General features: G+C 37.9%; 1 protein-coding gene across 3 annotated transcripts in view; it reads left to right on the forward strand.

Annotated features, from left to right (window-relative positions):
- The window catches only part of atp9b (ATPase phospholipid transporting 9B), a 272,096-nt gene that overhangs the window by 89,480 nt on the left and 162,053 nt on the right, over positions 1–20,563 (forward strand). The window lies entirely within an intron of this gene.

The following is a 20,563-nucleotide window of genomic DNA, read 5'->3' on the forward strand; positions in this document are numbered from 1 at the left end:
TGCACCTTGGAAAGTGAATCTACCCAGGAGTTGAGGATCCAGGAGGTGTGAATGGCACCTCGGCAGACAGAGGTTCTTCACTATGATGTCTCAATCGGTTAACTTCGCCCTCTCTGTAGTTTTGGCAACCACCATATCACTCCAGCATACAAGGATACAATTGTTTAAAATATGTGAGGATTGCTAACTACAAGCATTATATTTTCACCTATTCAATAAACTGGCTATCTAATGCTATTAGCATTTTAGTCAGCTATCTGAGGAATCTAGTCCTAAAGTAATCCCAACAATTTATAATTGGCAAGCAGCTACCCTGAATTACTATAACATAAACCGAGTTTACAAAGGCAATTTAGTTATTTTGTAAATTGACCATGTTTAAGTGTTGCCAACTATACTTTTAATTTAATACAATAAGTTAGTAGTTTGACTTTAATTAGTCAGAAAAGGTTAATTTTTTCATAGGACTGCTGGTTTATTTACAGCTGAGATCAGTATTTGAAAGTAATATCAATTGGTGAGGTTATTTTAGGTTGCCGAGTCGACTGAATAGATTAAATCCCGTATGTTTATGCTGATCCTAGTGGGAGTTGATAGCCTAAATGCTGATATAATCCAAATGCTATATGTAAGACAATTTGGTGAGCCAAATTTGTGTCATTACTTCCTAGCCATAAACTGGATAACTATGATAATTTATTTGGCCAAAAGGTACTGTGGCACTCTTGTCTATCTTTGCACTTGACCACTTGAATGAGATGCTGGAAACCTGCCATCATTCATGCAACTACAGTTGAGCACAAGTTATGCTTAAGAGATGAGTAGTAAGAGGAAGGGAATTGCAGGAGGGGAAAAGAAACTGGTGTTGACTTACCTGTATCTTCACTGTACGACAGTGAGCACCTGTTATCTCTCACATTCTGCTGTGCACAATAATAAATACCAAATTTTTCTTCACTTTCACAAAATAGTGTCAATTTGTTTAAAATAGAGCTAATTTAAAAATAAACTGTATGCTGATAATTAGGACAGATATATTTCATTCGCACACAACTTACATTTGACTTTATTGCTCATGGACTTTTAGCTTGTTTCTTACTAGATTCTTCTTGCATTCAATTCCAAGAGCACAGTATCCTCATGGAAAATATCAGTATTTTTGTCCGTATTTTGCATTTCTTCATGTTTGAATGAACTGTATTAGAGGTGACACTTAAATAAAATAAAACATTAAAATACCACAGCTTTTCAAACTTACTGCCCTACATCACAGCAGGTAGAGAGTTTGCACCTTTAGCACAGTTGGGTAGTTTTAACCTCTGGGACGTGTATTTTGAAGTAACTGTGAACACTTTGTCTGAACTATTTAGTCCAGATCCACATTCTAATTTCAAAATTTAATTTTATTCCAACTCCTATTTCTCACCAGCATTTGTTAGCTTAATGGCCTTTTGGGCATTTAAACTTTAAACTAAAATAAATATTTCTGGTTGCCCAAAAATAAACTTTAATAATGGAATTGAGTTGTGGCTGCATTTACATGCACCATTTGATCAAACATGAATAATTAACCCAAAGGTATAAGTAGCTTATTAAATCTAGCCGATTTTCTGCCCTGTGTAGTCTGATATTGCCTTCTGTCTTTTTGTGATCCATTGTCAGGCAAATAGAACATTGTGCAAAATGTTGCCCTTTGCTTAAGTTCTTATGAAAGCTGACTTTTCATAAATATCCATCATTTTGAAGTAACTGAATATAAACAGAGCCAGGAACAGTTAGCAGTAGCACATTTTGCTTATGCATAATTCCTGAAACACACTTCTCTCCCCGACCACACCTCTCTCAAAGGTGGCTTAAAAGGTAAATTCACAATTGTTATAAGATCAACCCAGCTGTAGTACATGCAGTTTAGTGATTAAACATTTGTATTTTCATGCTTTTTTAAAAACCATTTTTAAGTGTTTTCTGAACTGTGAAACATTTCTTGAAGATATTAATGTTTCAAGCAATTTAAGTTTTGATTTTGGCGAATGCTCTGTTATCTTTATGCATTAGAATTAATTGCTTACAATTGCAGGAAGCTTTCGATTTGTGTAACAGTTTTGTTTGCAAGCTTTAATTTTGTCTAAACTTACTGTTGCTGAGCTTCCCTGTGACCCTGTATACCATTTTGTGTGCTATGCATCACAGATGGCAGCATTTCTATAATATATGCTGTCAGAATATTAAAAATGTCTACAGTCAATATAAGACTGCTTAAACATATGCAGTCTGATCAAGCTTGGATTTAAAGCATTTCTGCAGCTGTCAATAAGGAATTCTGATGAGTTCAGTGGCATCATATTGACTGCGTATTAATACACGGTATCCTATTGAGCCATCAGCTGATTGTTTAGAATGTAAATGAATCTGGTGAAAGAAACTGATGGATCCAGTGACTGATGGCTTAAATTCCAATTAATCAATTGCATCATCAGTTTCTTAATTCAGATCAAATATCTCTTGAGTGCACAAATTTATTTCAGTGGTATTTAGAGAGAGAATTGCTTTAGAACAAAGCTTCATCAATCACATATAAATGCCAATATATTAGCTAGTTTTAGCTGTTGACATTACGGCTTGCGTGTTTGGTAATATTTATATGCAGTAGTAACATACTGTACATGTTTTTTGTAGCCATGTCACCTCTTGCCAGGCTTGCATCTTATTTTCCATTTTAAAATTTTCATGTGTGTGTGTATATATATATATATATATTAAGAAGTGTATAAATCATTCAGAAAAAAATTAAGTTGATGGTAAAGGACCTGGTATATTTACGGAGATATACGACCAATGTTCTGTCTCTTTTGTTGAGTTGCAGTCTTGTATCCTAGCATTTAATGCCTTTTTCATTGTGAGTTGCAGCAGGCAGGCTGCTAATATTACAAGCCACTTTATTAACTGCTTATGACAGATTCACGTGGACCTTTTTACATAACCTGTCAGTGCCTTCTCCAACACTTGACACACTTTGTCCTATGTGACAGCTATATCAGTTGATCTTAACTTGATTGCCATCAAACCCACCCTTACCTGACAGCCCTTGTCAATTATACAAAATAAAATCAAGTATTCATAAGTAGGCTGTAATTGGATATTGACAGACAGATTTAATAATTCAGTTTTGCTGAGACTAAACTGGTATTAGTTGTAGCTAATGTTCGCCTTAGTAAAAAATTAATTGGAAACGTTGCTTGAGTGAGAAGGTGGACATCATTATTTTTGCCTGCTGAGATAGGGTACAGTTATATTATCAGGGGTTCATTTTTGCAGTACAACTTGGTTTTAAGTAAATGTTTTAATTTTCAAATACAGTGGCTATTTGAATCATTTTTTTAAATTTATGGTATGTAAAATCTTCCATGTTATATTGATAAATATATTTGGCTTTGTACATTAAAATTATTATTAGGCAGCGTTTCTGAACATGGTAAAGGAGGTTAAATTCTTATTTAGTTCCTGCATGTTGCATAACCAATTTGCTCGTACTTGTAAACCAGATAGTTGATGGAGATATTGTAAGCTATTGTTTAATTGCTATAGACTGCAGGGTAGCCAAATCTGAACTTTCCATTACCCACCTCTCCAGATAATGTACTTTTCAGCAGGAGTCATTAGATAGCAATCAAGATTAGGAAATCTGGTTGATTTTTACCCTCTACTCCAAGGATACAAAAGCCAATTGTAGCACTGCTCTTGCTGTCTCAGCCAGAATAATCTGTCTGCAGAGCAAGAATCAAACATTTAAGCTTCTTAAGAGAGCACCCACTTCTGCCATTAATGGAACCACTGAAATATAATGAATTGGATTTTTATTGCAAAAGTGTGGAAATTTCACCTTGGAATTGATGTTCTGCAGTGTCAGCACTGTGGACTGTGATAGTTTTATTGAACTTGTGGAAACTTTAGCAAAAGTCTTGTAAATTTTGTAAAAAGCTTTGCTTACATATCCCAAAAAATAGGATACAAGTTCCTTGGGTGTTGTGCTGATTGTTGACAGTTGCTTTGGCGAATGATACTCAGACTATTTCTGCCAAAATTAGATGGACGATTTGAAGCACACCTGCAGAAACTAATGGTGAATGAGTTCTGTTCTTTTAATTTGAAATCGCATGTTCAGTTCCTTATTTTGGTCAACAGTCAGTTCTATATTCCTGTAATTATAAGTGGCAATGATTTGAAAGGTTAGGCGAGTACTGGTAGCTACACAAGGGCTGACCAATTGGGTATCTTTTTTAAATGTTGCCAGCTATTATAAATGCTTGTATTGGTGCCTGTGCATAAAATATGGAATAAAAGAACAACATTTGACCCATTAATAGCCCAGTACAATTGTCTCATCTTAGGTCCTCCTGAACAATCTAACCTCCTGAAGAAGAATTTCCCTGTAGACAAGTTAATCGAGCAGGAGCCTAGAATATCTGTCTAAATTTCACATTTCCAGAGCCCCCAGCATTCCAAAGGGCCAATTATAAATGTATAATTGTATGGGAGATAAAACTCGTAGCTCAGTGCTGCAGTGATCTTTTAGAGGACTTGTATCTGGGAAGGGTACAGAGTTCAGTACCTACACTGTTGCCATTTTTATATCTGCTAACTGTCTTGTTAACAGATGAAAGGCTTGCATGTCACAGAGCTACAGTGTAGCCTCTTTAAAATTGATCGAAAGCGACCCCAAACCAAGTCAGCCTGCATCAAACTGTTGCCTAGACCTTCCATAAGACGTTTCAGAGGAGAATTTTTATATAATTTTTAATTCTAGGTAGAACGAAATCCGTGTCTAGAGCTATAGTTGTGTAGTAGGAATGAAGTTCATTTTGCAGCTAGGAAGCTCATGTACACTTGATGCAACCTAAAATTGTTACGGAAAACAGCTTTCCTTGTGGTTTTATGTTAGCAATGGGAATTCATGATCTTCAGGCACCAGTGATCGTTACAACTCATGCAGATTTTCAGGAACAAAGCAATTCTTTTGCTTAATTTAAAATTGCGCTCTAAATGGTATCCATCAAGTCTGCCCCAGGACAACAATGTTGGCAAGATTGTATACTAATGTACTCAGATTGTCCTATGGGCTAGTGTTTCCAGCAAAAACTTCTCACTGGTGTCTAATACATTTTGAGGTGCACACCAAATGTGCTATGTTGAATGATACCACACAGTCCTATGCTAGGATTAATTATCAGTTTGTTTAGCTGCATTTTTTAATTGAGAGTTTATTTGGGGGAAATGGTTTGCATCCTAATGTGCACATGACAGCAACCTACAAAGATTTTTTTTCAAAGTTCTTTGCAGCAAAACGTATTCATTTTATTTTACGATATTAAGACAGCTGGTGAAGCAATTTCCGGCCAATCGCGATTATAAGTGTTGCGTTGAAGAAATAGATTTGAAGAGATTCATTGATCAGAGAGGCTCCTAGACATCAATGGTTTGCTTGCAAACATTGAAGGTTATTTAGGCAATATAGTGATGATGGTATTTTTATAAATAGCTTGGAGAGTGCTTTGATTATCTTGCTGCCCAATGTCTCCTGCAGTATTGTCTGTTAAGAGCTGACAGAGCACCAACTGGAATTTTTCCTCTCACTGTTTCCAAAAAAACCTGCAAGATGAGTTATTGATGGAATTAACTGCTGAAGTGGGGAGGAAATGCATCTGACCGATACATGTCATAGTCTGAGCTCTGTATTAAATGAATATCTGTGCAGTCTCCCATTCACAAGGGCCACACAAATGCTTAGTGGTCTTGAACTGCATTGATCTGTGGTATAATTCTGTATGAAATTGATGGATGAGGGCAGCAATTGACAGAAAGGGTAAAGATCACTTTGAAATGCCCCTTGTGAAATAGTATGATGGAAAATAAATTGTTAAAGAGAATTTATGTTTGTAGTGGCGCAGAGAAGATAAAGTGCAGAAATATGTTAGCTTACAGAGTGTTCAACATGTGAATGCAAGTACATGTTGACAGTCATTTTAATATGCAGAATATAGAAATTAATAAAGGGTAGAAAGTTTACTACGAACTGGAAATGGGTATTTTACACACAGTATACCTCGCTCTTCTCTCCCCTTTCCCTCCCCCTTCGCATTCGCTCTTTTCTCCCCTGTCCCCCACCCCCCCTCCCCTTCGCCCTTGCTCTTCTCTCCCCTCCTCTTTGTCCTCGCTCTTCTCTTTGCTCTGAGTGATATGTTCATGTGTCAATGTTTTGGTTTATTCCTAATGGCTGCTGCACCGAAAAAAAGTTTTGCATTTATATAGCACCTTTGAACACCTGTCACTGTTCTAATGCAGGAAATCTGTGCAAGTTATTTTTAATTGCATAATTGATCTGTAATCTCATTTATTATGGAAATTTCTGTTTTTCTGCTAGTACCTTTTCCACTGGTTGCTTTAATTATGAACATAGAAATGCTATTTTTTCTTTCACCCCACCACAAGTGTCATTTTTCAAGAATGACATAGCAAATTTCTTTCTGTTCATCTGTCAATTTTGCTGTACGAACAGCCATATCCAGCTGCTTCCCCCAGTGACCCAATAAAGATCAAGAACTCAATAATTGGTAAATTGTGGCTTCACAAAACATAAGCTATTGGCATTTCATTGCCACGTGTCCCAGACTGCTTAACATCATTAATTTTTGAATTTATCCTTGATTCGCCAGCGATTGCTCGCTACCATCCCTTACTTAGCACCAAGCTGGCTGAGAGTGTTGACAGATGACCTGCTCCTTGCTTTTTGTTAATGCAGTTATATAAAAGCAAATTGTTGCCAGAAATGTAGTGAGAATGGCCTATTTGATAAACTTCCAGTTTTCCTTCCCTGCATTTGGGAAAGTACTTAGTACTGGTTTGGAGCGTCTTCCCAGGAGAATTATAACTGAGAATAGGAATGCGTTATGTAATTTATTATTCTTGGAGTTTTGGCGGAGATAGTACTTGGGTAATAAACTACTCCATCTATTTCTTAAAAACAATTGCAGGTGGGCACAAAAATTTGAACATCTTGTCATGTGGTCACTTTTCCCCTTTAGTCTCCATAACCTTGTACTTCAAATTTATGTGCATTTCAGGCTGTGAGTACATGGTTACGGAGGAAATGAACACTGTTCTCTTTTTGGATTCTAGCCTCATTGTTTAACATCTTGGCTTGTGCCTAGCATAGCCCGAAAACAAAAATCCCATCACACCAGACCAAAATCAAGAGCACCTTCTTTACAGCGGGCACTCAGAATTAACCAGTTACTGAGTTCTTGACCTTTATTGGATCATTGGGGAAAGCAGCTAGATGTGGTTGATTGTACAGTAGAGTTGGCGGAAGTCCAGGAAAAAAGTTGCCTTGTCACTGAAAATGGTGGCGATAAAACAAAATTGCATTTCCACACATGCGTAATTAAAGCGACCAATGGAAGGCCAGATACCAGTAGCAAAGCAGAAAAAAATATTTATTCATTTCCTATTCACTTCAAAAATGAGATTACAGATCAATTGTATATTTTCAAATAGCTTCTGTTCCCTTACCAGTCATCCTTGGTATGAAAAAGACACATTGACAATGTGTGTGCACCTAGTAAGGTACTGAGTTTGAAAATGATAACTCTTTGCAATTGCCCTCTTAGAGACCTACTTATCTTCTAAATTGGGGTTCAAAATCTTTTGCAAAAAATTTTGGCATTATTTCTTAATCAGATTGCTGATTTAATCTATTTGGATTAATCAAATTGTGTTTATCAATTCTTGAACATTGTTCATATTATATAGTGAAGGATCTGAATGTATTATTCACCATAGGTGTAGAGTGCAAGTGTTGCATATTTTGGAAGAGCTTGCCCAGGGCTTTGCAAATAGGATCTTTGGTCCATATTCCAACTCCTAACTATGTGCAGGTTGCTCCCAGCCTTTAGTTTTGATAAGCAGGCATTTATGGTGTTGTACGGTATGCTATCTGAAGGTATGTCGAAGTGGTCCGTTCTGGTGCTGGTGTGATTAAATGATTATTATTGCTGCTCTCACAACTGGTAAAATTTGCTTTAGGCTAAAACAAAAAATAACTTCAAAAGCGATATTTACTTTAACGCAGATAAAATACCGAAAGTAAAGGGTGGGCGGGGGGTGCAATTCTTAACAAAAACACTCCACTGAGAGTCTGCCTGATTTCCTTACGTTTGTTTTTGTTAAAATTGTTAATTATCACTAGAATAAAATTATAAATTTATGCCTTAGCAGCAATACAGAGGAGATATACAAATGTTGCCTGTGAAATAAAATTAAAATTATCTGACTGATTAAACACTCGGCCCAAAGTTGTTTCCCATTACATCAGTTTTACTTGGATTTTGCTCTTTTTAAAAAATGGAGAAAAACAAAGAACCAGTCCAATGCAATTAGAAAATATATAATTAGAAGCAGATGCTCTGAAAAGAAGATTGTGCTTCACAACCCTGGTGAAATTCTTTAAGAAATTGATATATGGTATTTGGGGAAATGCAATGGGCATGATGTGTAAGGATTTTACCAAAGTCTTTCACAAAGTCTATTGGAGAAGATTAAAGGGTATGGAGTTAAGTGGGTGTAGCATATTGGGCTTTAAATGCATTAGAAAGGAGGAGGAAATGGCAATAGGAGCTGAGGGGGCTTTCCATGTTTGGAAGTGTGACGTTGTTGTGAGTTTGTTTTGTTTCTGTTCACCATGTACCCCAAAGATTTGCGTATCAGGCTAGATAGAGTGCTGTCCAAATTTACAGACAACATTAACATGGTATTGTAAATCATTCCAAGGATCAAAGGAGGTTGCAAAGGAATATTACAGATAATGGAATAGGCAAAAAAGCTGCAGATGGAATTTGGTACTTATTACATGAGTTGGTTCATTTTGTTTAAAAAAAAATACTTTTGAGGAAAGCTAAAGTAGTTCAGAATTAAGGTTCATAAGATATTAAAAACATTCTCCCGAGTGGATAATGGATAAAGAAATCAAATTTGATTTAATGGAGGTGCTTAAAGTTTCATGGTGGACCACAGAAGCTGGGGTTGTTCTCCTCAGAGAAGAGAAGATTGAGAGGAGATTTGATAGAAGTGTTCAAAAACATGAGGGATTCTAGATAGAGAGAAATGGTTCCCATTGGGAAAAGGGTCAAGAACCAGAGGACATAGATTTAAAGTGACTGACAAAAGAACCACAGCAACACGAGGACAAACTTCTTTGCATAGGTGGAAGCCACAGTCTGAAGAGATGGTGGAGGTACATTCAGTGGTGGCTTTCAAAAGGGAACTGGATAAACACCTGAAGGGGGAGAAGAAAATTGCAGGGCTACAGGGAGAGGTCAGGGGTGTGTGACTAACTAAACTGACCAAGCAGGGAATTGGCACGGCCTCAATGGGACACTTGGCTGCCTTCTGTGCTGTAACCATTCTGTGATTCTCAGGTGTGGTGGGAGGAGCAGCCTGGTTCCATGTTGGAGTTTCCATGTGTTAAGACTGAAGCCATTTTCTTTGGTCCCCACCACTGACTCTGTACCCTAATCACCAACTCTTTCCCTCTCCCCGGCTACTCTGAGGATGAACCAGACTGCTCACTACCTTGGTCGTTGTATCTGACCTTGAGCTGCGCTTCTGCTCCCATATTCTTTCTATCACCAAGACTGCCTATGTCCGCCTCTAACATTGCCCATCTCGGCTCCTTCCTCAGCTTACCTGCTGAAAACCTCATCCATACAATAGTTACATCTAGACTCGACTATTCCAGTGCTCTCCTGGCAGGCCTCCCACCTTGTACCCTATATAAAATTTGAGCTCAACCCATACTCTGCTGTCCATATCCTAACTTGTGCCAAGCCCCTTTCAGCCATCATTCCTGCAAAAGACAGATGGACAGGAGGGAACCTAAGGAAGAAATGGACATAGAACTGGAGCCTGATGAGTACACCTAAAGACAATTTAGAGAGCAAAGAAAGCCAAGTTAATAATGGAGCAGATAGGTCATGGGTAAGTTTTTAGAAAAACGCAGTTGATTATTTTGTATGTGAGGAAGAAATCATTGACATCAGATAGGCCAGGAATGAGTTTTGAGTGAGCAGAATGTCCAACTGTACAAAATTCCTAAATGAACTTGAAGGCGAGGTGAAAGTGCAAAAAGAGAAGGGTGCAGGATTAGAATGTATAGAAGACTGGGGAGACTTTAGGGATGAGGGTGATGGGGGAAATGAAGCAGCTTCTTGATACTTGTGCATATGGACTTGCTGGCATCCAAAGCTTCAGTTTATGGTTTTGTTTAGTCAATTAATTGATTTGAGTGATTGAGACTGTTCCCCTCGCCTTCTGAATGGGTCATAGTTTGAGGGTAAATTTATGACCTTCAGTAAAAATGTGAATCAAACGTTTTATCCTAAGTACCATGTTATTGTCATTACATGTTCCAACTTTCTTCCTCCTTTGCCTTTCGAGGAGGATCTAAACTAATTTTGGTGAGGATTGGATCTAAGATAATAGAAGGTGAATTTTCATGCTGTGTGTCCTGCATTGCTGTAGTAAATGTGAATGGAGTGGGTACGGTTTTTTGTTTTCTTATAGGCCAGAGAAAAGCTTGTGATGGTATTTGAGCTATATTGTATGCTTCCTCGTGGTGACTTAGAGCTGTATGGGTCGCATTCCAGAAGCAGATCAGCTGCAGAACATACATAAACTGGAGAACTTGACAGGGTGACGGGTAGGATGGGGCAGAACTGGAATGTGGCATTTGGGGTCGGTTGAAAAGTAGCATGATCTTGTGGCTAAACACAAATTTGAAAATGTAGTAGTTCACTTGAATGGATTGAGATATCTACAGGAATAGATCAATTGATGAGGAAGTCACAAGTCAGAAAATAGTTACTTTTCTAATTATACTTTCCTCTGTTCTGTAGAACTCTTTTCATTGGTTCATGGGATCTTTGTTTCCACTACTTATTTGTAATTAATGTTTGCTACTTACCTGGCTGTTTTTACAAAGTGCAAACTTACAAAGTACAGTATTTGGAATTTGGCCCAAGAGATCAAAGCAGGTGTTTATCCTCCACATGAGCTTCCTCCTCCTCCTCTTCTTGCTCCATCAAAATATCCTTCTAATCCTTTCTCCCTTCCACACTTTGCCCATTTCTTCTTAAATCGACCTATGTCAATCGCTTCAACTATTCCTTACCACTCTCTGGGTAAAGAAAAATTCTCCTGAATTGGATTAATTAGTGCCTTTCTTACGTTCTTTGCCTCTAGTTCTGGTCTCATCTGCAAGTGGAACCAACTTATCAAACCCTTTCATAATGTTTAATACCTCAATTGGGTCACTGTCAGTCTTTCTAGAGAAACAAGCCCCCAGCTTTTTCAATTTTTCCTGATCGGTATAACCTCAGTTTTCATAGTCTTCCAGTAAATCATTGCTGTACCTTCCCCAGTGCCTTTATATCCTTGTAGTACGGAGATCAGAACTGTTCGGAGTACTCCTCACCTGTGATCTAACCAAGGCTTTGTACAAGTTTAACATAGCTTGGCTTTTCAATTCTGTCCCTCTAGAAATGAAACCTAGTGCTTTGTTTACTTTTTAATGACCTTATTAACCTGCATTGCTACTTTAGGTGATTGTTTCTGGTCAGTGTAATATTTAAAGTCCAGAAACTCAAGTTATTCTGAAAGCTTGTAATGGCATCTGCCAATTTAAAGTAGCTGCTGCAGATAACATAACACATTGTTGTTTGTTATATCTCAAGTTTTAGTGCACCCAACTCAGAGAATGGTGTTCTGCTGAGAGGTTTTACAGATTGGATATTTAATAATATTTCTGTTCTCACATGCTTCTCAATACAGGACCTTATTTGGGTTTGGAGTTACCTATGGTTCTAGCTTTAGCCAGTCAAGTACAGAAGTTTAATTCCAATTTAAATGTGGAAACGTTGACTATCTTTTAATAGATAAGCTTCTTTTAAGACCATGACATGCAGTTTTTAAAAGCTTTTAAAACATTATTAAATTACTATGCACTGAGTGGAAATACAATTACTGAGCAAAGGCATGTATGCAAGCTTGTTGGAAACAGTATTGTGTGAAAATGCCACCTTCAGGTCAGATTTAGTTTCAGGTGCTTCTATCAACCATGTCCTTTCAGGCAGTTAGCTCACTAAGCTGCTAAATATACAGGCATTTATGAATAAAACATGTAGTTCTGCTAGACTTTACTTACATCAGGGTCCAGGTACTTTGATTGTGATACTGAATTTATCCGGACTTGGGCACCCAAACAAAATGTACTTGTTGGCAGCTTGTCAGGTTGCCTTCTACCATACAGTGCTCATCTTACTTTTCTCTTTTCTTCCTGCTACACCACTTTTAGTAGTTCAAATGTCTTTTTTATGGGATGTGTTATAGCTATATGTAGTCTGATCACATTCTAAGAATTGTTTAATTTGCATTCAATTACTAAAAATATGTAAAAGTGAAGAATGATTTAGTTTAAATGTAGAAACAATTGTAATTCAGAAAAACACTTTCATAAACAGAAGGACTTTCAGTGTAACAGCAATTTTAACTGGTTTGGAATTTGTATTTGATATGGTTTTTCTGTGCTAAAATGTAATTGTTTGTTGTGATGCTGGTATATTAGGTGCCCAAATGATTCAATTTATAATGCATCAGCTTGCAGAAACTGGTATGGTGGACCGAATATCAGTGGCAGTACATGAAAGGTTTATGATGGTGTGGTATCAGCTCTTTTCCCTAGATAAGCTAATGTAATGGTAATGAAATATGATTACCACTTGTGTAACTAAGTAGGAGTGTTATTATCCCTGTCAAAGTCAACCTTTCATGACTCGAGTCAACTGCAATATTGCTGCCTTTTAGATGACTGGTTGAGTTACTGCAGATAAGTAATTCCTAAAAAGCTTTAGTATGCAACTGCTACTGAACAGCTGGATCCTTATTAATAAATTACCTTAACATGGACTTGCTGTACAATATGAAGTTCTCTCCCTCACTCTAGAAAAAAAATAGGGTACATAAAACTTGGGTTAAACCAGGTCTTAATCAAATCAGCCATTGTAAGAAAATAATTCACTTCAAGGTCAGAGTTGTTGGTTTTTAAAGAAGGATTCTAAGAAACCTGGAATCTTCTGTTCAATGCTGTCAGAATTTTGGGTTTTTCTATTCTGTTTTTGTAGGACCAGAATGACATTAGACTTATTAAAACTATAGTGCTGGGCATACCAGTTCCTAATGATGTATCTGGAAAGTGGATTATCCAAAATAAAGGCAATTGTGCTGAAGCTTGAAGTTCTAGTTATATTTGTTGAAACTGTTATAACATATAAATGTCAGCTTGTCTCAGTAATAGCATCTGAGTTAAAAAGCATGAGTTCAAGCTCCACCACAGGACCACTTATTTATATGCAAATGGGATAGCGATTTCCGACGAGTGCACAAGGACAGTTAAACCTGAAAATCCAGAAGCTGCACTACATCTCCTTAAGCCGTGTCAATATGCCATCTTGCCATCTGGCTCTCCATTCAAATGTATTGAATGTTGTGAAGTTCCTGTACTTGCGTCTTAGATATGAATTAAAATTGCCTTAAAACATTAAGCCAAAGTCATTCTAGCTGAAGTACCCTTTTAACTCCTGTGGTAAGCCTTAATTACTGTCACCCTCCCTGTCATTGAATGTTAACTTTAACAAGCAGGGAGTCTCATTGCTAATCTTTCTTTCCTTCTCTTTATTTTGCTTTTTGCACCTGATTTTGACATTCTTTAAAATTATGGAAGGTTTTGATTCAGTGGCTTCAGAGAGAATGTTTTCTCTTGTGGGGAAAACATAGTTAGAGGCCATCAATATAAGATAGTCACCAAGATATCCAATGGGAATTCAGAAGAAACTTCTTTACCCAAAGATTGGGCAAGAATTTGAAATTCGCTACCAAAGGAGAGGTTGAAGCGATGAGTATAGATGCATTTAAGGGTGAAGGCAATGGAGGGTTACCATGGTATTTTAGATGAGAAAAGATGGGAGGAGGCTCGAGTGGGACATAAACACCGGCATGGGATGGTTGGGCCAAAAGACCTGTTTCTTTATATCCTATGTAATCCTATGAATTCACTATTCTAACTTCCACTTCCTGGTTTGAGCTCAGGAACAAATGTCTAATCTCATTCACATTATTGCTGTTTGTGAAAACATTGGCTGCAAGTATGTATTCATGACTAAGCATATGTCAAAAGTAATAAATTGCCCATGAAGCATCTTAGATATTAAGGATGTGAAAGGCACTTTATAATTGTAAATTTATTTTTTCACCCCTTTCATGTAAGCAGAACAAGTATTCTCCGTTTCTAAAATGCAGTTTTATTGTACTTCTATCACTAAATACCGTTTCTTTGTGAAGACCATGTCCATAGTTGGCCAATTAAATGCACCTCATTTGGAAATACATTGGAGGTGCCAGTTAGTAATTACACAGCAACTTGATACAATGCTACAGCAGGCCTTTTCCAGGTAGGTTGAGAAAGTTTATGAAGGAAGGTTTCAACGCAAGTAAACTACTACAATAGGGGTGTAAAACCCTTTGAATATTGTTACTTGAGAAGTTCATGTCTGCTTAAGATGGTTTTCTTAACATTTTTAGAAAATACTCTATGTAACTTCAACTTCCTATTAGGTGACACTTCTGACCATCAATCAAAGAAAGTTTGCAAAGGACGATAAATCCTGTCTTTGGACTTAATTGGTGGCACGCCCTCCCCATATGGTTTTTGATGTTTTCTGAATCCATCGATTGGATTACTCTCTTTTATATTCTACTGCCAGCTGTGCAGTAACCTCTCTCTGGTACCTTTCAGCTATTAAGATAATCCTGCCCCTGTGCACATTACATATAGTTGCCACGTCTCTTTATAACTCAGTACTCCAAACAACATGAGCTCCAGGGACAGATGCATTTGTGGAATACTAAGACCCATAAACATGTATCATGCATTTTAAAAAATAGCTTGCATATATTTCAGCATGACAGAATACCTAGGGAGAAGCTGAAACCTATGAAATAGTCTTGTGACTTGGTCGCCCATATTTTGGCACGCTTTATTTCATCATCTCAAACCACTTATCCCCTCTTTTCAGTTTAATGATAACTGTGCAACTTCCTCCTGGTTTTTCTTAATTTTAAGATGGTGCGCTTTTGAATCAGTTGGTGACATTTTTCTGCTTAATATAGGCTACACTTTTTCCACACGTGATTTTATACACAGACTAAATTAAAAAAGCAGTTTACTACATTATTAAAATACACTTTCAGGTCTCCTTTCAATATCCTTTAAAGATTTTCGTTCTTAAATATTTTGTATTTAATAATACAACTAATGTATCACATCCTCAAATAAGGGTGTTGTGTTCTCCAGGGACAGACAATATCAACGTCTGTTCCTGTGCATATAATGCCATGGAAACTGAGTCAGGCCACAGGGTGGTTTGCAGTAATGCACAGCTTTAGCTTCTTGAAGTTCTGCTGAGTCAATGGCAGACTTTAGAAAAATGAGAGGCGACCTTATTGAAACATATAAGATTCTTAGGGGGGTTGACAGGGTAGATGCTGAGAGGTTGTTTCCCCTTGTGGGAGAGTCTAGGACCAGAGGGCATAATCTCAGAGTAAGGGGGTCACCCATTTAAGACCAAGATGAGGAAGGATTTCTCCCCTGAAGGTAGTCAATCTGTGGAATCCTTTACCGCAGAGGGCTGTAGAGGCTGGGTCATTAAGTATATTCAAGGCTGAGATAGACAGCTTTTTAATCAGTAAGGGAATCAAGGGTTATGGGGAAAAGGCAGGAAAGTAGAGTTGAGGATTATCAGATGAGCCATGTTCTCATTGAATGGTGGAGTAGATTCAATGGGCTGAATGGCCTATTTCTGCTCCTACGTCTTGCAGTCTTATGGACTTGGCATACATCTGAAAATAGTTCACTACTTTTGATGTTTTTTTGTTCAAAGTTTACTGTTATACAGTATTATTAAAATAATGTCATGGATAGCTTACCCTTTTCTGCAAGAATGAAGCACTTTGAAGCCCTGGTCCTTCACTCGTGATTTAGATCCAGATTTTGATGTGAGGAGCAAAGGAATGGCTTTTGCCGTTCATCTTGCAAATAGTTGCCCAGAGGTTTGTCAGTGTAGATTTCTAGCTTTCGGGCATCTGATCCAAAGCAGTGGCTTCTACAGGGCATTTGTGATGTCTCAGGGCTAGCAGCATGCGAGTTCTTCAATCAATCGTATTGAAGAATCCTAACTGAGAAATGCAAACTGCCTCCAAATCATTGTATGGGAAGCAAAATAAAGATTGGGACATGCACATAGGGTTAGGGTCAGATGTAAAACGGAACTAAATATTTTAATTTTTAATTGTGCAATATCAGTTCTCTTCTGAGGGATTGAGACGCCAAACTTATGAAGTTATTTTTTAGGGTCTGAGCTTGTTCTGTAATTATCACTTATTACACTGTTGAAACACTCATTACTTCTGATTGAACAAGCCTGAATATTTTCTGAAAAAAATACTGTGGATGCTGGAAATCTGAAATAAAAGGCAGAAAATGCTAGAAATACCCAGCAGGCCACACAGCATCTTGGTGGCCCTTCATAAGAACTAAGAAAAGGCAGAAATGTAATAGATTTTGAGCAAGTGAAAGAAGGGAGAGGAGGAAAAGAGCAAAAGGGAAGATGTTCCGAACACCCCTCTTCGGCCTGCAAATATACCCTGAACTTGCTGTCCCTTGTGATTTCAATCCTCTATCTTGCTCCCAGTCTGACTTTTCTGTCCTTGGCCTTCTGTAGTATTCCAGTGAAGCTTGAGGAACAGTACCTCATCTTTTGGCTGGGCACTCTACAGCCTTCTGGCTTTGATGTTGAGTTCAACAATTGTAAATCATAACCTCTGCCTCCATTTTGTTTCTTTGCTAGTTTGATTTTTTGCCTCTTGTTTCTTCATCCTTTTACTCTGCATTCAGATGGCTGCTATACTGCCATTCACACCTCATCTGGATACACTTGTTTATTTACTTGTCCCATTACTGTTCCTTTTGACTTTTGTACCATGTACCATTTGTTCTGCCCCCAACCCTATCACAGACCTTCCCTTTTATTCTACCCCCCCGGCTCCTTTCACTTGCTGAAAATCTATTACACCCCTAACGTTTTTATTTGCCTTTATTGTGAGAACAGTGAGTAATTGGCCTAAGTTCACATAATTCTAGTGATTTCTGTGCAGATTCCATTGGTGAAGACTGCAACAGTGAAGCCTGTGGAGGAGCAGGGGATCACTGACAGCAACTTCCAAATTCAAGCATTTAACTGCACATGTGTGGACACCAGAGGTGGCTGGCAGTTTTATCCTATAATAACGGTGAACCATGACAGCCTCCTGTTTGTGCACTACAAAATCCAGGAAGCTAGTAGGGATGATCAATATCCTGCTGTAAGTGGCGGTTTTAAAGGGGATTCTTAAAAGGAGGTATGGGGCAAAATAAGGTGTGCATTTCACACGCTGGTAATGCAAATTGCAAGCAGTTTTGCCACTGCTGCCATCTATTAAAGTTGTTTTAAGATTTGATACTTTCAAGAGGATGTAAAAGGTGCAACAGAGTGAGTTGTTTATAGCCTGATCTAGTAGTTCTGAAGATGATAGTGAGCAAACATACACTTTTAAAAAATAAAATTTTGTTTTTCTAATTTTGTAGCATATTGAAATGCCATCTCTTCATCTATCTACAGTTTTCGATTTGTGTTAGCTGCAATAACCTTCAATTATGGGTTCTGCTTCCTGTAACCTCCTGCCATTCTCTTTACCAGTAGGGTAATAAACATGTTTAGTTCACTACTTTGTCTGCAGCTGCATTTATCTCTGAAAAGGTTTTGAGGTTTGTGGTCATGGTCAAATTAAACATGAGGAAAGGCATGGAAATATTTAATATCAGCTGTATCCATAGCATTCTCTCAAAATGAGAAGTGCACTTTTTGCTTAACTCTCATAACTTTCCCAATATGTCCGAAAATATGTTAATGGATTCACTATCTCCCCAACCAAGAAGTCCTAATGCATAGTCAAATGAAAAGGAAAAACTGCAAATGCTGGATATCTTGAATTTTAAAAAATCTGCAAATATGCAGTAGGTTGGGTGGCATAAAGAGAAAAAACAGTTTGGGGGCATTTTGGGTGTGCATCCTGTATCTATCAGTATCAATGTCTTGAAACATTGGGATCTTTTGAAGAGAAATGACAGGATACAATGAATCTGCTGTGTAAATCCAGCACTGGTTTTTATGCTGAGCTGTAGTTTTTGTATTTGGGCAATTTTATGAAAATGACAGTTTTGCCATTCTGATCAATCTGAAGAATACATCAACATTATCCAAGGAGTCCGGTACAGAATTTTTCTGCACATCACTGTGCCCAAGAAACGAATTCTGCTTGGTGAAATGGAACACATTCAGACATAATAGATCAAGAAATGTATGTCTCACATACACGTACTCATTAGGTAAATTGTATTAGAAATATATGTGCCCAGGCTGAGAGAGGAGTCATCGCAACACATGTTGCAAGTTGGGAAATTCTGAAAGTTGGAGTGTTTTCTCAGGAGTACCTTGCTTCTGTAGGTGACTCTCTACATTCTGTTAACCCATAGAATATGTGCAAAAAAATGAAACGATGGTTCCTGCAACTTGGGAATCCTATTTCCGATTGATTCAAAAGTACCACCACTGTCACAGTTGTCATTAAAGTCTCTGACTTGACATTCTTGTGTTGGCTGTTAGTAATAGAAAAAGTAGACATGAATAGAATGGTGGAATGTCTGGAGAAAGTGCCAACAGTTGATTCATCTGTGGTCAGTGATACTAATCATTCCTTTCCCAAAAAATAGTAATTTTTCTAGTTAGGGCCTCGTTAAAGGTCATTAAGGGTGAATTCGTGCAGCCATCTTGCAGCTGCAGGGTTGCAAAGTATTTTAACCATGTTACACCTAATGAAGGGGAAGATTTTGGAGCATTGCCATGGTAATGAGAGAAGTGAATAGCACGGGAGATTCCTGTCGCAAAACCCTGGTGAGTATATCACTGTGGAGCAACATGCATATTGGCCAGAAAAGGTAGAAGACCAGCCATTGTAGGCAGAGAAATATCTTATTGCCTGGTTCTTCCACTGATTTTTCTGCGATTGGGCACTGTTATTTTCTTTTGGGCAAGTTACAATTACAGAACTGTTAATTCCATCCTGATTTGGTTTTTGCTGCATGCTGGATTGTTGCTGGCCACAACTGACACAGGTTATTTTCTACACAATAAAGGAATGGGGATCTTTGAGATATATTAAACCTCGCATAATCTGGTTCTGTTGTGCAAGACTGCCGGTGTATGTATTCTACTATCACAATTGCTACTTGTGTGTTGTGAACAGTGGCAAGAGCCACTGCTAGGTCTTTACTGTCATTTGTGCATAGACATACAAATGCTTCTGACATGAGTGTTACATGGCTTGTTCCTGTGTTACTTCATGCATGCCAGTGGTACCGAACATCACCTCATGATTTATGTGAATGTTTGTGTGGCGTGTTGGAATTCTTCCCCTATGGCTATATGTGCTAGCCAATACATTTAAATTGGAGACGTCTCTGGTTTCTGCCAAAACTGCAGTTTGGAGAAGTGGCACTTTCTCACGTCACATTGGGAGATGACTGTTCGACTCCACTACATGACGCCGCGCCGCGCCCCCCCCCCACCCACCCCCATATCTTGCAGTTCCATGTGCAAGGATACCAGTGAATGCTCAATATGGGCTTGCAACTTACCATCCTTAATTTCAAAGCAAATCATTGAGGGTAGTATTCTCATTTGTTTTCAAAAAAGGAAATTGTGTACTTCACCACTTGATCCCTGGTGATCTGTTTTTCTGTGGTTGTATTTGCTTCAAATGGTGTTGGTGATAATTGATACATTTGTGCACTGTTTTTTGGATGTGGCTAACTAGATTCTTTTTATCTGTTGAAAATTGATGGTATGGTTTGAAGACCAAAGCACGCTTATCCACTTGGCTACTGTATTGTCACTACGTCCACCATTCCTCTTTGTGCTTTTGCTCAATCGATATTCATGGTCATGTCAATTGTATAGATAATGAATATATCTTTAATAAACCACATGCCATAGCCCTGATCTGTCCTTCAAACTTCATGCTTTTAACACTTTTATCTTGAATAAATCAGCCACCACTACCTCACAAGAAGTCAATTATTTATTATGTGGTCCACTGCCTGTTGCATGCTGTGCTCTTCTATTGTGTATTTGCTGTGCCTTTAGACATAATTCTTCCATACCTCCTGTATGTCTTCTGAGTGGTAAGGAGAGATGGTGTTGACTCTATCTAGTGTATGTTCCCATGCCTGCTGCTCCTCATCACCAAAAATGTGTTCTGTTCTCCATTATTGTGTTTAAAAGCATGCAAGACTTCATCAGCCTTT

Source organism: Cetorhinus maximus, chromosome 4, assembly GCF_964194155.1.
Source record: "Cetorhinus maximus chromosome 4, sCetMax3.hap1.1, whole genome shotgun sequence".
Taxonomy (NCBI): Eukaryota; Metazoa; Chordata; class Chondrichthyes; order Lamniformes; family Cetorhinidae; genus Cetorhinus; species Cetorhinus maximus.